The sequence below is a fragment of the Carcharhinus amblyrhynchos genome, unplaced genomic scaffold, assembly GCF_965287045.1.
Source record: "Carcharhinus amblyrhynchos unplaced genomic scaffold, sCarAmb.v2.hapA scaffold_38, whole genome shotgun sequence".
Lineage (NCBI taxonomy): Eukaryota > Metazoa > Chordata > Chondrichthyes > Carcharhiniformes > Carcharhinidae > Carcharhinus > Carcharhinus amblyrhynchos.
In genome coordinates this window covers 5,178,000-5,192,643 of record NW_027649779.1, presented here as the reverse complement: position 1 = coordinate 5,192,643, position 14,644 = coordinate 5,178,000, and the positions used below count along the sequence as shown (strand labels likewise).

Genomic DNA, 14,644 nt, shown 5'->3' with positions numbered 1-14,644 from the left:
TTAACTGGATTGTTCTTGCCACTTGAAGCATAGACAGCAAAGTCACTAGCGACTGCATTGTGGTGGCACAGTAGTTAATAGTGTTGCCTCACAGTGCCAGGGACCAGATTTTGAGTTCTGGCCTTGTTCACTGTGTGGATTTTGTGTGTCCTCCCCTGTGTCATCATGGGTTTCCTCCAGGTGTTCCGGTTTCCTCCCACAGTCCAAAAGACCTGCTCGTTAGGGTGCATTTGCCATGCTAAATTCTCCATCAGTTTTGCCCGAACAGGCGCCAAAGTGTGGAGACACGTGGATTTCCACAGTAACTTCATTACAGTGTTAATATAAGCAGACTTGTGACATTACTAAAAAAACTAAACTCCTCGTCTCCATCCAATCCAAAGATATATTCCAATAACCTCAACATAAGTTAGGGAGGAAATGGCCGAGTGGTATTATCACTTGACTATTAATTGATAAAACTCACCTCATGTCTGGTGGATCATTGGGTCGAATCCCACTGCAACAGATGGTGAAATTCGAACTGAAGGAACGTGACAGTCTATTGCTCTCAGAATCTGAGGCATTGCTGTCTATTGTTCTCAGGTTTTTATCCAGTATTGGAACATTGTAGCCTATTGATCTCAGATTATGATCCAGAATTGTAACATTGTCAGTCTATTGTTCTCCAGTGCTGCGGAATTTTTGTTATGAAGTGAAGTTGAATAGACTGGGGAATCCGCCGCCCTTTCCTATTCTGGCCTACGTATCACTCCAAATCCTCATCACTATGCTTATTTCATAACTATCCTGTAAAAGGGTTAAGCAAGCCATTGAGTTGATTGGTAACTAGATACAAGCTACAGATGCTGGCCCAGCCAGCGACATCACGTCCATGAATGAATGAAAATAAAAATAGTCATTCACATTGTGTTTGCTTTCCTGTGGAAAATGATGACACATCTGGTGTATTATTATTATTTAAAATGGGTTTCCTTTCCTTATTAACCTTACCTAACCAGTGGATTGCTGTGATGTCTCACAGCACCAGGGACCTGGGCTCGATTCCTGGCTTGGGTCACTATCTGTTCAGAGACGACATGTTCTTTCCGCGTCTGGGTGGGCTTCCCCCGGCTGTTACGATTTCCTCCCAAATTCCAGAGATGTGCGGGTTAGGTGGATTGGTCATGCAAAGTTGCCCCTTATTGTCAGGGGGATTAGCGAGGGTAAATGCGTGGGGTTATGGAGATAGGGCATGGGTTGGTTTGTGTTCAGTGCAGACTAGAATCGCCTCCATCTTCACTGAAGGATTCTATGATATTCCCTATGTTATTAAGGCAGGTGTGGTTCAGAACGGGAAAACTGAACAACCTTTACCCAAAGACAAGACATTGCACATATTACAAATGCCATCTCACAACAGAACATTTTGTGAAACTGAGGGAAATGGAGAGCATGTTTCATTTCGGTGGTCTTTCATTAGGAAGAATTCAGATATTTAGGTTTTTTCTAACCAGTGCAGAGTCAGGGAAAAGACAGAGGGAGAGGAAGAAAGAACAAATGGTCTTGTGATAAGAGGGAAGGCTGGAGTTTTTTTTTATTATTTGACAAAGGGAATGATGCTAAGAGATAATAAGAAATCTCACAACACCTGGTTAATGTCCAAAAGGTTTATTTGGAATCAAAAACTTTTGGAGCGTTGCTCCATCCTCAGGTGAGTGGAGAACTGGGTTTACAAACACGGCATATATATACTATAAACACACACAGATGCAAATGCAAGTAAATAGTTGTAATGCGAGTCTCGACAGGTAATTAAGTCTTTAGAGCCACAGAAAATGCAATTGTCGGGACGATGACTCACAGGTTAAAGATGTATGAATTGTCTCAAGGCAGGATAGTTAGCAAGATTTCACAAGCTCAGGCCAAATACTGAGAACGATATGCAGTATAGCAAGAACTCAACGTTGAGGCCGTCCTCGTGCAGAACTTGGCTATCAGTTTCTGTCCGGTGATTATGCATTGCCGTGTGTCTTGAAGGCCACCTTTGCAGGACACTGACCCAAAGATCGGAAGATGAGCGGGATTGACTGCTGACATTTTCCCGGATCAGCATTGCATCTATCTCCTCAGAATTTAAACACAGGACATGACCGACACATTATCCTTCATCATCCGGTACTTTCACGGACCAGAAAAGCTCTGAGATCTTCTTCGGAGCCTTCAACATGTCATCGATGAAGACAAACATCAGGTCAAGGCCTCCCCATACCCCCAATACCTGCCTTCAGACAACCACACAACCTCAAACAGACAATTGTTGCAGCAAACGACCCAGCCTTCAGGAAAATAGCGATCTGGACACCAGACAACAACCTCTGTAGGACGTGTCAGATCATCGACATGGATATCACCATCACAAATGAGGACACTATCCAGCAGGCACACGATATATACTCATGTGACTCGACCAATGTGGTCTACCTTACACTCTGCAGGAAAGGATATCCCGAGGTGTGGTACGTTGGTGAAACAATGCAGACGCTACGACATTGTATAAATAGATACCGCAGGACAATCACCAGGCAGGAGTGTCCCCTTCCTGTCAGAGAACAGGTCAGCAGTCAGGGGCAATCAACCTCTGACCATTGGGTCAGCGTTCTCCAAGGCAGCTTTCAAGACACATGACAACACCAAATCACTGAGCAGAGACCGACAGCCAAGTTCCACATGTGTGAGGATGGTTTCAACCCAGGTCTTGGGTTCATGTCACATTACATTTAAACCCCAACATTTGGCCTGAGCTTGCAAAATTTTACTAATTGTCATGGTTTGAGACAATGCATACCTCTTTAACCTGTGATTATCTCACCCTCCATTCGCATTATCTGTAACTGTAAAGACTTGATTACCTGCAATTCTGTCGATCTATATAGGCCCTGTTTGTGAACTCTCCATTCACCTGATGAAGGAGCAGTTCTCCAAAAGTTCATGTTACCAAATACAGCTGTTGGACTTTAACTTGGTGTTGTGAGACTTCTTTCTGTGGTGACTCCAGTCCAATGTCGGCATTTCTACTTCACGGATATCACCAACAGCACAAACCGTCGCTTCAAAGTGGAGGGGATCTTCAATTATATCATTTACATCGACACAGACATCAAATTCCTACAAAATGCAAGAAAGCAAACAAGGTCCTGAAAGGATACAGATCACGAACTCAGTCAACACGACCTACTATACAGATTGTGCCAAGAGATGTTGCCGTTGCATCTCTCTCACATTCCTCAACCACCTTGCACACTAGCTCTACAGCGGATGCCACAACGTGGAAACTAAGATAGAGGCAATATTCTGAACTTGCGCTCAGGACACTGCAGACCAGAAAGTAGAGACCACCAAGCTGAAAAGACAGCGGAAGTACACCACCTATATGAACAACAAGAAGAGGAAACCTGACAAACTCGGCATCACCACCAGCAGCAACCAAGCCTCCCCGGTACCACAGTAGAAAACAATACCACTACAGGGAAGTCCGTTGTCAACTTGTCGGACTACACCCTTCAACCAGATGAAATCGAAGTTCTCAGTCGAAGGTCCAATTTCTGTCCCATCACCAGAATGGACCCACTGGTTTTGTGGCAGACACAGAGCAAAACTTTAGTTGAATGAGGCTCTGGAAGTTCATTGACGACCCTTGAAGCCAACCCAATGAAACAACCAGATTGTATCACTATAATCACGTTTACAGTGAAAAAGGTTTTCAGAGTGTTTTTTAAGGGTAGGAAAAAGTGAATAAAAAGACGTCTACATCTTTTCCAGTAACTTACGGCGTGGAATGGTTGTGAATAGAATACTTACTTTGTTATTCCTGCTAATAAAGATGTCTGTGTTCGGCTAATCATTCCATTACGTTCTATTTTATTATTTTAAATACTTGTTCAGAATTCATTCAAAAAATTTATTCATAACTGAAGATAAATCTATTTTTGTCTGAATTTTTCAACAATTATTTACTTTTCAGACCCTTCACAAACAAAGACCAACCCTGCTTATATTCTGTTCTATGCATCTTTAATATATGTATTTGCTTATTTCACTTCAACACTCCAGTGCATTTGGGGCACAAACTAACTTTGATGTCTCACACACGCTGCAAAATCCGCGAGGGTCGTGGAATTTAATGCGCATTCGGCTGAGGTCTTTTAATTGAATTGTACCAAGTGCATTGTCAAATACTGCCATTGAGTTTTACTAAATGCAATCACTGCCACTCCAACATTCTGTCTCAAGCTGCTGTCTAGCACCGACCCTAAATCCTTGGAAGTTTAGCGTTAACATTTTGACCAAAGAGCAAAGAACAACACAGCATGGGAAACAGGCCCTTTGACCCAACGAGCTCACGCTGCATTTCAACACTATGAGTGCCCTCCTCTACCCATGACCTTTGTCTACAACTATTGGGGAAGATTTTCAACCGCCTTTGCCAAATAATCCATTCATCCATGAATCTCTAGTCCAATCTGTTCAATTCACCATTGCTAAATCCAATAATGAATACTGTGCAAAGGGCGCGGGACTGTTTGGGCTGAGGGTCGAGCTGAGCAGGAGGGTGGAGTTGTGGTGAGGTGGGGTGGAATTGTGAAGAGAGTTCACGGGTGTTGAGTTTTGATATTCATTTCATTGAGGGAGTTGTGTTGCAGTTGAAGTGAAATGCAAACATCCGCGCAAGCTAACAGAATGGTACAAAACTGGAGGTCAACATGATGTCCAGACTGGTTCATTAGTATTAGCTGATTTGAATCCGGATTTTTTCTGGACTCAATTCATTTTTTTATTTGTTTTTACAATTTCAATACACGTTTTAATCAGAAATGGTGACACAAAATATGTCTACACTGTGTATGTTTCACTGAGATATTGTTTTGTGCAGAACACGAGATAATCACCCTGTTCTAACGAAAAATATGTTTATTCTGCAAGTAATTTCACAATTGCAGTAAATGGAGATCTGATCACATTCTTTAGATCCTCTCTGAATTGTGTCTGGGTCACTGCGTAAATGTATGTATTGGTGCAGCAACTCAGAAGTTGGAGCATAAATCCTAATTCCCGCACAAATGCAGGAATATAGAAATGAATTAAGTTTACATTATATAATCGTTGACAAAAGGAGTGGATTAGCAACACTGACCATAGTAGGATAAAATTTCCTGATAGAGCAAAAAGTAAGATAATGGATTTTCTTCTCTTCACTGTCTCTGGGTCCTTTGAAGTGTCCATGCACTTGTGGCTCTGAAGTCTCCTGCGGAATTTGGTCGACCCTAGAATGTGTCTAATGGTGAAAACATTCAGCAACAGAATCAACAAAAAAGGAATGAACGGTGTTAAAATATAATGCAGATTTTCAACTGCTCCCCATGCTGCAGAAGAGAGGGCATCAAAGTCTACATAACAAAAATGGGGAGTATTCCACATCGCATATCTATCACCATACATGAAATACCAGAAAATGTTCTTTACACTGAATAGCACGCTCACAGTTCCGAGAACCACTGTTGCAGTTTTCTCAGTGCAGTATTTTATTTTCAGCTTCTGACAAGTAATAGCCACAAATCGATCAAAGGTGAATGTGACAGTGAACCAGACAGAGCAATGAGTGACTGCATAAAGCAGCACAGCATGGATATTACATATTTTAATGTGGTAAATGATTAAAAATTCAAACTTAATGGGAATTTGCCTCAAAATGAGATCGATAATAATGACCAGTAGATCCGCTGCTGACATGGAAATGAGGTAACGTATCACACTTTTGGAAAGACCACACTTCCCTCGTGACAGGATAAGAATCGTCAATACATTCACTGTAAGGAAGAGAAACACAATTTACTCGTATTTTAGACTGAGCACAAGAGAAGCAATCTCTCAGGATCCTCGGGAACAGCTGAAACATTTTTATTAAATCCACCCCAGAATAGAATGAGTCCACCTATTCTGCTCGAGACAACGTTCACAGCAGAAAAGCCCCGCAATGATGTAGCCGGACGCCACATTCATCAGTTCATAAAATCTCCAATTTGCTGCCTTCTTCAGATTTGTATATGGGGGAAAATGGTGCCAGTAGGTTTGGAGCAAATATTTCTGGTCTGGATGACTCTGCTTTGATTGTGCTGAAGGCTGTGCAGTTGAAAATGTTGAATCAGCTGATTTGGAATTGATTGTGAATCATAGGTGGCATTCTCTGGGTTGCTGCCTAGTACCAGCAGGGCTAGGAATAACGAGATCATGCAGCTGAATGCATGGTTGAGGGATTGGTGCAGGGTAGAGGGCTTTACTTTTGTAGACCACTGGGAGGTATTTATGAGAGAAGGGCAACTGTGTAGGAGTGATGGGGAGAATTTGAATGGGAGAGGGACAAGTGTCTTAGCAGGGAGGTTAGCTGGGGTGTTTAGGAATGGTTTAAACTAATAGGGAGGCGGGGGGGGGCGGGGTGGGGATGTGGCTGATAGCTCATTAGACACTGGGCCGGGAGTGAGTTGGGTGAAAGGAAAATTATCAGGGAGAAGGAGGTTCCGAGGGACGCTGGTGGGCTGGACTGTGTCTGTTTCAATGCGAGGAGTGTGACAGGAGAAACGTATCAGCTTAGGGCCTTGATGTTTCTGAGGAAGTTAGATGTGGTGGCAGTAACGGAGGCGTGGTTACGTGAAGGTCAGGACTGGCAGCTGAATGTTCCTGGGTATAAGTGTTTTAGGTGTGACACAGGAGGGTTGAGGAGACGTGGAGGGGTGGCGCTGTTAGTAAAGGAGCACATCACAGCATGCAGAGGGAGGACAATATGAAGGAGTTAGGGATTGAGTCGCTGTGGGTGGAGTTGAGGAATAAAAAGGGAGAGATTACGATGCTAGGGGTGTACTATAGGCCACCCAACAGCCCGAGGTCAGAGGAGGAAGGTATTTGCAGGTGCATTTTGGATAGGTGCAGAAGGAATAAGGTGGTTGGAGTGGGTGACTTTAATCTTCCTGGAGTGGATTGGAAGGGGCCTAGAGCTGGGGGTACAGAGGGAGAGGAGTTTGTAAAATGTGTGTTGGAAGGGTCCCTAGAGCAGTACGTAACTAGCCCGACTAGGGAGGGGGATATACTGGATTTAGTGTTGGGTAATGAGCCGGGGCAGGTGGTTGAGGTTGAGGTAGGCGAACATGTGGCTAACAGTGACCACAAGTCCGTCTACTTTAGCATAAAAATGGAAAGGGATGAGTGCTGTCCGAAGGGGAGGGTGCTGAACTGGGGGAAGGTGAGCTATAGCCGGATTAGGAGGGAGCTGAAGGACACTGATTGGGAGAGACTGTTAGCTGGCATGTCCACGGTTGGCACGTGGGAGGCTTTGAAGGGCAAACTGAAAATGTTGCAGGAAAGGCATGTGCCGGTTAAGCGGAAGGATGGGGAAGGTAGGATTAGAGAGCCGTGGATTACAGGAGGCATCGAAGACTTGGTCAGGAAGAAGAGGGAGGCATATGTTAGGTCAAAACAACTGGGTACGGAGAGTGCGCTGGAGGAATATAGAGAGAGTAGGAGGGAGCTAATAAAAAAGGGGAGTTAGAAGGGCGAAGAGAGGGCATGAAATGGCTTTGGCTGATAGGATTAAGGAAAATCCAAAAGCGTTTTACTCCTACATTAGGAGCAAGAGAGTGGTTAGAGGGAAAATTTGTCCTCTTAGGGACAAAGGAGGGGAGTTATGTATCGAGTCGGAGGGAATGGGGGAGATCCTGAATGAATACTTTGCGTCGGTATTCACGAAGGAGAGGGGTTCGGTGTCGTGTAGTGCCTTGGAGGGAGCTGTAGATCAGTGGAAGGAAATATCCATGACGACGGAGGAAGTGCTAAGGCTTTTAGGTAGCATAAAAACGGATAAAGCTCCGGGGCCTGATGGTATTTATCCCAGGCTGCTTAGGGAGATGAAAGATGAAATTGCTGGGCCTCTGACGCAAATCTTTGTCTCTTCTTTGGACACAGGTGAGGTCCCAGAAGACTGGAGGGTAGCTAATGTTGTACCGCTGTTTAAAAAAGGTAGTAGGGATAACCCTGGTAATTATAGACCAGTGAGTTTGACATCGGTGGTAGGAAAATTATTGGAAAAAATTCTTAGGGGTAGGATGTATAAGCATTTGGAGCGTTGCAATCTGATTAGGGATACGCAACATGGCTTTGTTAGGGGGAGGTCTTGCCTTACGAATCTGGTGGAATTCTTTGAGGAGGTGACAAAAGCGGTTGACGATAGGAGTGACCTGGGAGTGCAGGTTCACAAGTCTATGAAGGTGGCGACACAAGTAGAGAAGGTTGTGAGGAAAGCTTACGGAATGCTAGACTTTATAGGAAGGGGTATAGAGTATAGGAGCTGCCGCCTAATGCTTCAGTTGTACAGAACGTTGGTTCGACCGCATTTGGAGTACTGCGTCCAGTTCTGGTCACCTTACTACCGGAAGGACGTGGAGACTCTGGGGAGAGTGCAGGGGAGGTTTACCAGGATGTTGCCTGGCATGGAAGGACTGAGTTACGAGGAAAGGTTGGAGAAACTGGGACTCTTCTCCTTGGAAAGACGGAGATTAAGGGGGGACACGATAGAGGTATATAAAATACAGAAGGGAAAAGATAGAGTCAATAGTGGTAGGCTGTTCCCTAGATTATGAGAGGTCACGATCTAAGGGTGAGGGGGGAGAAGTATAATTTGGATATGAGAGGAAGGTTCTTCACGCAGAGGGTCATGGGGGTATGGAACGCGCTACCGACTAGGGTGGTGGAGGCAGGAACGTTGGACTTGTTTAAGGTTTACTTAGATAGACACATGAGCGAAAAAAGGATGGAGGGTTATAGTAGAGGGTACTAAATAGGGTCAGAGCCTCAGGACGACAACGGAAATGTAGAATTACATGTTAACGTTTTCGTCTTTTTATTCCGCAGGTGTTGGTCCACCTTGTTGTCAAACGAGGGGCATGCACACGGTGGGTCGTGCGTGGGCTGCTCTTGGAGGTTCCGGGAGTGGCCTAGTACTTCGTGTCGGTGTGTGTGCTTGATCCTGGACCGGTAGACGGGCGCCGCAACAGCTCAGTGACTATCACTGCTAGCTGTGCAGATACATGGATTTGGGCCTGTGTCTGTGGGAGTTTGCGCATTCTCCCTGTGGTTGCGTGGGTTTCCTCCGGGCACTCCGGTTTCCTCCCACACCCCAAAGATGTGCTCTTAGGCTGATTGGTATACCAAATTGACACTATTCTCCCCTGAATCTGGCTAAGTTACGGGTTCCACTCACACACACACAGGGCAGGGGAGGTCTGGGAGGATGCGACGGCACGGGCTCGTTGGGCCGAAGGGCCTGTTTCCCGTGCTGGGTTGTTCTTTGTTCTTTATAATACTGGAAATCATGTTACATAACGACGACTGTAAAGTGGAAAGATTGAAAGTGAATGTCAGGTAGTGTGAGGAAAGCTGTGTGGAAAGGGGAAACGTTTCCAGTGCATTCACAGCTACAAACCATAAAGGTTACACAGAATGATATCAATAACTGGGTAACATGGACAAGGACAATGAACACAGAGAAATATGACTTACCAGTGACACCAACTACGGCAAGGACTGGGTAGTAAATCCTTTGGATATCGTAAAATACCCAAACGATACGAAGCTCAAGTGGTATAATCCAGAACATGGCTCTGAAATTCAATGATCGCTGGCTGTACTAGAGACCACTCCCAGTTAAACAATATTGCTCACACTGTGAAAATTCCTATTTATAAATCTTCTAATGTCCCCATTGAAACAATTAAACCGTGTGCTGAGGGACATGAATCACAGTCTCTGAACAAACAAGATGACTTCATCTTTTCCTGCAAATTACATGGTTATTGTCCTTTTTACTCATGCTAAAAAATCCGAATGAAGGCAAACATTTTCGTTCATGCACTTTGGCAAAAAAGAGGAACATCGATTAACAATGTGTTGCTGAACTGAAGAGAGTTGAAACCGTTGTGAATATTGCTGTCACACATTGTCAGCCGATCCGTTTTCCAACAGATCTCTAAAGACAGATAAGTCAACACCGGGAACAAAATAGTGAGGCTGAAATCATTTTATATGCAAGAACATACAACAGAATGGTTGTCAATAAATACTTACATATTAAATGTTCTTCAGTTGAAACACATGAACTGTTTGGTGTTTCCATGCATTCAGGGAAGGCAGTGATGGGCTGAAGGTTATCACTGGGAAAACTGAAGGGGAATTGCTAAAAGAGATCATTTCACCAAAGGGGGTTATTAGAAAATAGAATATTTAAAATAAATAAACACACAGATGTCTATGATATTTCTTAGACATAGAACCGTAGAATTCCTACAGTTCAGAAAAAAAGGACAACTGGCCCACCGAGTCTGCATCCCACCCAGGTCCTCCCCTCTGCCCTATCCCCGTTAGCCCCACACATTTTCCATGGCTAATCCACATACTCTAAGGGAAAATAACGGGCAATTTTGCATGCCCAATCCAACTAATATGATCAGTTGTAATATAAATGAAGGACGGGTTTTGTGCAGTAATACAGAGACAGAGCCGAATGCACCAGATATCGACATAACACCTGTACTAATATGAATGCAGACTGGGTCCAGTTCAGTCATTACTGAGAGAGTGTATACAGTATATTACTAACCAGCGTGGTGTTTTCTCATCTAAATAGAGACATGACATACTCAGTTTTGACAAAGACAAGGTCTTTGTGAAGGATACAATGTGAAGGATAAACTTGCATTTGGTGAATAAAAAGTCTGAAATACAATAAAAAGCAGGTGATTCAGGAATAAATGGACATTTTAAAGAGCTTTCCTCAGCTTCCCTGGTGGCGTAGTGGTTAGGATTCGGCGCTTTTACTGCCGCAGCCCGGGTTCGATTCCCAGTCAGAGAATGTAGATTTATTGCTGGACAACAATCCGGCGTTACTTCAGGGCAACAACTGTCAGAATCAGTATGAGGGAGATTTCGTTGTTTGCGTCTGAATTGGAAAAGTCACATGTGAAGAACCAAAAAGAAAATAAGAGAGCGATAGGCTAGAAAGTGCTGATGACACAAAATGCTGATACGGGTTAAAATCTGGCTGTTAATGGGGGAAATTTTATTGTTTCTACCGACATAAATATCTCGCAGATCTGGGTCCAAATCTCTGCTTCAATGACAAGAAAAGTTTTAATTGAATGAAATAGTAAACTCTCCCACCTCTAGTGAAGTGGAGGCAGTTTTCACTCAGAAACCAGTAAGTGTGAGTTTAACAATGTGGGAAGGAGAAAGTCTCAGTTTGAGCGGTGACATTGCGGGAGGAATGGAGAGCTGGAGTTCACCCAGAAAAGCAGCAAAGTTTAAAATCAATGGCGTCCAATGTTGGATGGTCCATTAACGGTGATAATTTAATGTTATTCAGCAGAATCACCACAGGATGGTTTATCACAGATTGATGCTAAAACTTTGAATGGAGTGAACTGCAGTGACATTGAATGCAGTAGAAAGGGCAGCACGGTAGCACAGTGATTAGCACTGATGCCTCACAGCGCCAGGGACTCAGGTCCTCGGGTCACCGCCTGTGCGGAGTTTGCACGTTCTCCCCCTGCCTCCGTGGGTTTCCTCCGGGCGTTCCAGTTTCCGATTCAAAGATGCGTGTTTTCGTTTGATTGGCCATGCTAAATTGATTCTAGTGTCAGAGGGATTAGAAGGGTAAACATGTGGGTTTACGGGGAATAGGGCGTGGGTGGGATTTTTGTGGGTGCGGACTCGATGGGTCCAATGGCCTCCTTCTGGGGGAATCAAAAGAGGTAATGCAAATATACATTGTTTTTGTTGAAACAGCATGTCAACTAAATGTATTTTCACTGCCATGTAAAAGCGGACCTGACATCTGCACTGAAATGTGATGAGGTTGTTAAAACTCAATACGTTACATGGAAACAAAGATAAACCTTCACCTCCATCACCTTTCATTAACATTGGGAATGTTTAGAAATAGGGAAAGTTTTTTAAAAAGCGAAATCCAACAAGGAAGAAATGTAACAACATCTGGCAGGGTGGAAATTTGGTCTGTGTGAACTGATGTTTGAAGACAGTGCGAGATAATTAGCATACAGCACAGAAAACCAGCAAGGGGAAATCTGCCGAAACCCGGGATTGAACCAGGGAACGTTAGATGTTCAGTCTAACGCTATCCCAACTGAGCTATTTCGGCTGGACGGTAAACTAGTAGCTTCCGTCTCCCAAATATCTAAGAGAGCAATGATTTCTGCCTATTCGTTTATGCATCATTTTTAGGTGGTGATCTGATTTGCTTTAGACGACATGAATATTTTTTTTCTCGAACATGTTATTCCAAAACTTTAATGCAGTGGGAAACATCATTATTCATTTTGACAGGAGGAACCAGCAAAGACAATGTAATATCAATTGCTGTGGGCAAAAGATGTGCTTCTGGAGCCAGTCTAGTTGTTTCTCCAGTAAACCGGGTCTGCTTGCCCTGAGTCATCACCGTGTTTCTGTAGTACGGTGGTTATCACAAGGTCCAGGTTAATTCTGTAAATATCTGGTTAGAACGAGGAATGATGGGAAGTGTACAGCTTTAGTTAGAAAATGCAATTCCATCATCTTAATTCTCGATCAGTTAATACAGACTCAGTTTGCAATCCTGTTATTATATCATGATGTGGAGATGCCAGTGTTGGATTGAAGTGGGCACAGAAAGCATTCTCACAACACCAGGTTAAAGTAAAACAGAATAATTGGAATTACGAGCTTTTGGAGCGGTGCTCCTTCACCAGAGTGTTTAACGCGGCACTCAGAAATTCACTGTGTGTGTGTGCTCTCGAAAGGGGCCACTTGTACACACTGCTTTACTCCAGCAAATTGTTCAGTTGGTAATGTTTCTGTTCGTTGTTCTTGACGAAAACGACACAGAACACAAACCTGCATTCAATCTGAGCTGTGAGACCAAAACGCAAATCCACTTTGGCAGCGGTGGGATTCGAACCCACACCTACAAAGAGACTGGAAAAGGTTTGCGCGATGTTGCGTGTGAGATTTGAGTGAGAGCATTTGTGAGCATTTGGGGAACGAAAGGACAAAGTGAGGAAATTACAATGCTGCTGAGTGTGAAGGCAGAGAGAGCATGTGGGGGCAGGACTAATAAGAGCAGCATTGGTGGTTCAGTGGTAGAATTTTCGCCTGCCACGCGGGAGGCCCGGGTTCGATTCCCGGCCAATGCAAAGCTTCTTCTTTCTCCGTTCACTCTGTATATTGAAGCGAATCTCCTGCCAAAATTGGGGGAAAGCAAGGGAAATATTAAGTCTTGGAACTAAATCCTGAGGAAAATGGATCACAATATTCAAAAGGAGGTGCAGTTTTGAATGGTGTTATTGATGATTGAGTGGAAAGTATTGGATCGTCGGGCTACTGGTGGTCAGTTCCCTTCCCTCCCGTTGAATTCGTGCCTGTGAAAAGAGACGTAGATTCATTTTACCTGCCCGTTCATAGGAGAAACACACGACAGCAGTGCTGCAGGATCAACGGAACTAAAGAGACTTGTATAGAATTGTAAACAGTGCGGTCATGCTGCAGTTCTGGAACAGGCTTTCAGAAATAGAATTGTGGTCATTGACACACTAGTTTAGAATATATGTAACTCCTATTGTCTCAGTCTCTGTGGCTCAATTGGTCAGCGCGTTCGGCTATTAACCGAAAGGTTGGTGGTTCGAGACCACCCAGGAACGGATTTTTTGCTATTTTTCTCACTATCAGCATTCACGGGTAAACAGTTGCCTGCTTCAACTCATTGAAAAGTTTGGAACGACGAGACAGAATTTGGTAGTGTACAAGCTGAGACATTGTATATACCTCTGATTCTGTGTGTGCCCTTGTATCTTTCGAGTTACGAGGATCTCTATATGTCTGCGCCTGAATCTTGGTGTATCTGAATCTAGTGTGCCCCTACATCTATATGTGTCCCTGAATCTGTGTATGCCCCCCTGTTTCTCTGTAGGCTCCAGTGTGTGTGTGTGTGTGTGTGTGTGTGTGTGTGTGTATCCCTGTAAATGTCTGATTCTTTGTGCCTTTTTTAAGACTAAACCGTGAAAATGTCTGACAAACGAATTGCAGAGGGCAGCAATGTTTACCCACTAAGATTCTGAATTTGATTAACGTCTGGTAACTGCATCGAATATACAATTTGAAGTTTCAAATAATCCCAACTTCAATCTCCACACATTATCTCCCAATGGGAAATGAAGAACACGATTTATCTGCGGTGCCTGGTTATAAAAAGGACGAATACGCCAGCCGAGATCCTTCTATAAACTGCAATCTCGGACAATATCGTTCAACATTCATATTTCAGTAACCGGTTCGCAGACTCACAAGCACCAGCGCCTGCAGTCTCTGTGGTCCGCCAGCAGACGGCGGTGATGTATCATTTTAATCACAAGACCGTGCAGCAGGTTTGAGGAAAAATTTGAGGAAACTTTATTTCCCTGTTTCCATAGAAAGGGAACAATCAGGAAAGCAATGGCATTAATATCTCTGTCAGTAACATTCACAGGGAAATCTGGCCGAAGGATAGTGAATTTAATACTTGCGTTCATATTTC

The 14,644-nt window shown here is 43.9% G+C and overlaps 1 protein-coding gene and 3 non-coding genes across 4 annotated transcripts in view; 2 read left to right on the top strand and 2 right to left on the bottom strand.

Annotated features, from left to right (window-relative positions):
• The window catches only part of LOC145362417 (uncharacterized), a 1,142,232-nt gene that overhangs the window by 859,940 nt on the left and 267,648 nt on the right, over positions 1-14,644 (bottom strand). The gene's annotated exons all lie outside the window — the stretch shown is intronic.
• Positions 12,166-12,238, bottom strand: trnaf-gaa (transfer RNA phenylalanine (anticodon GAA)). Its single transcript has one exon. It is a non-coding gene; the product is annotated as a tRNA-Phe (tRNA).
• On the top strand, positions 13,198-13,268 carry trnag-gcc (transfer RNA glycine (anticodon GCC)). Its single transcript has one exon. It is a non-coding gene; the product is annotated as a tRNA-Gly (tRNA).
• Positions 13,699-13,772, top strand: trnan-auu (transfer RNA asparagine (anticodon AUU)). The gene has a single exon. It is a non-coding gene; the product is annotated as a tRNA-Asn (tRNA).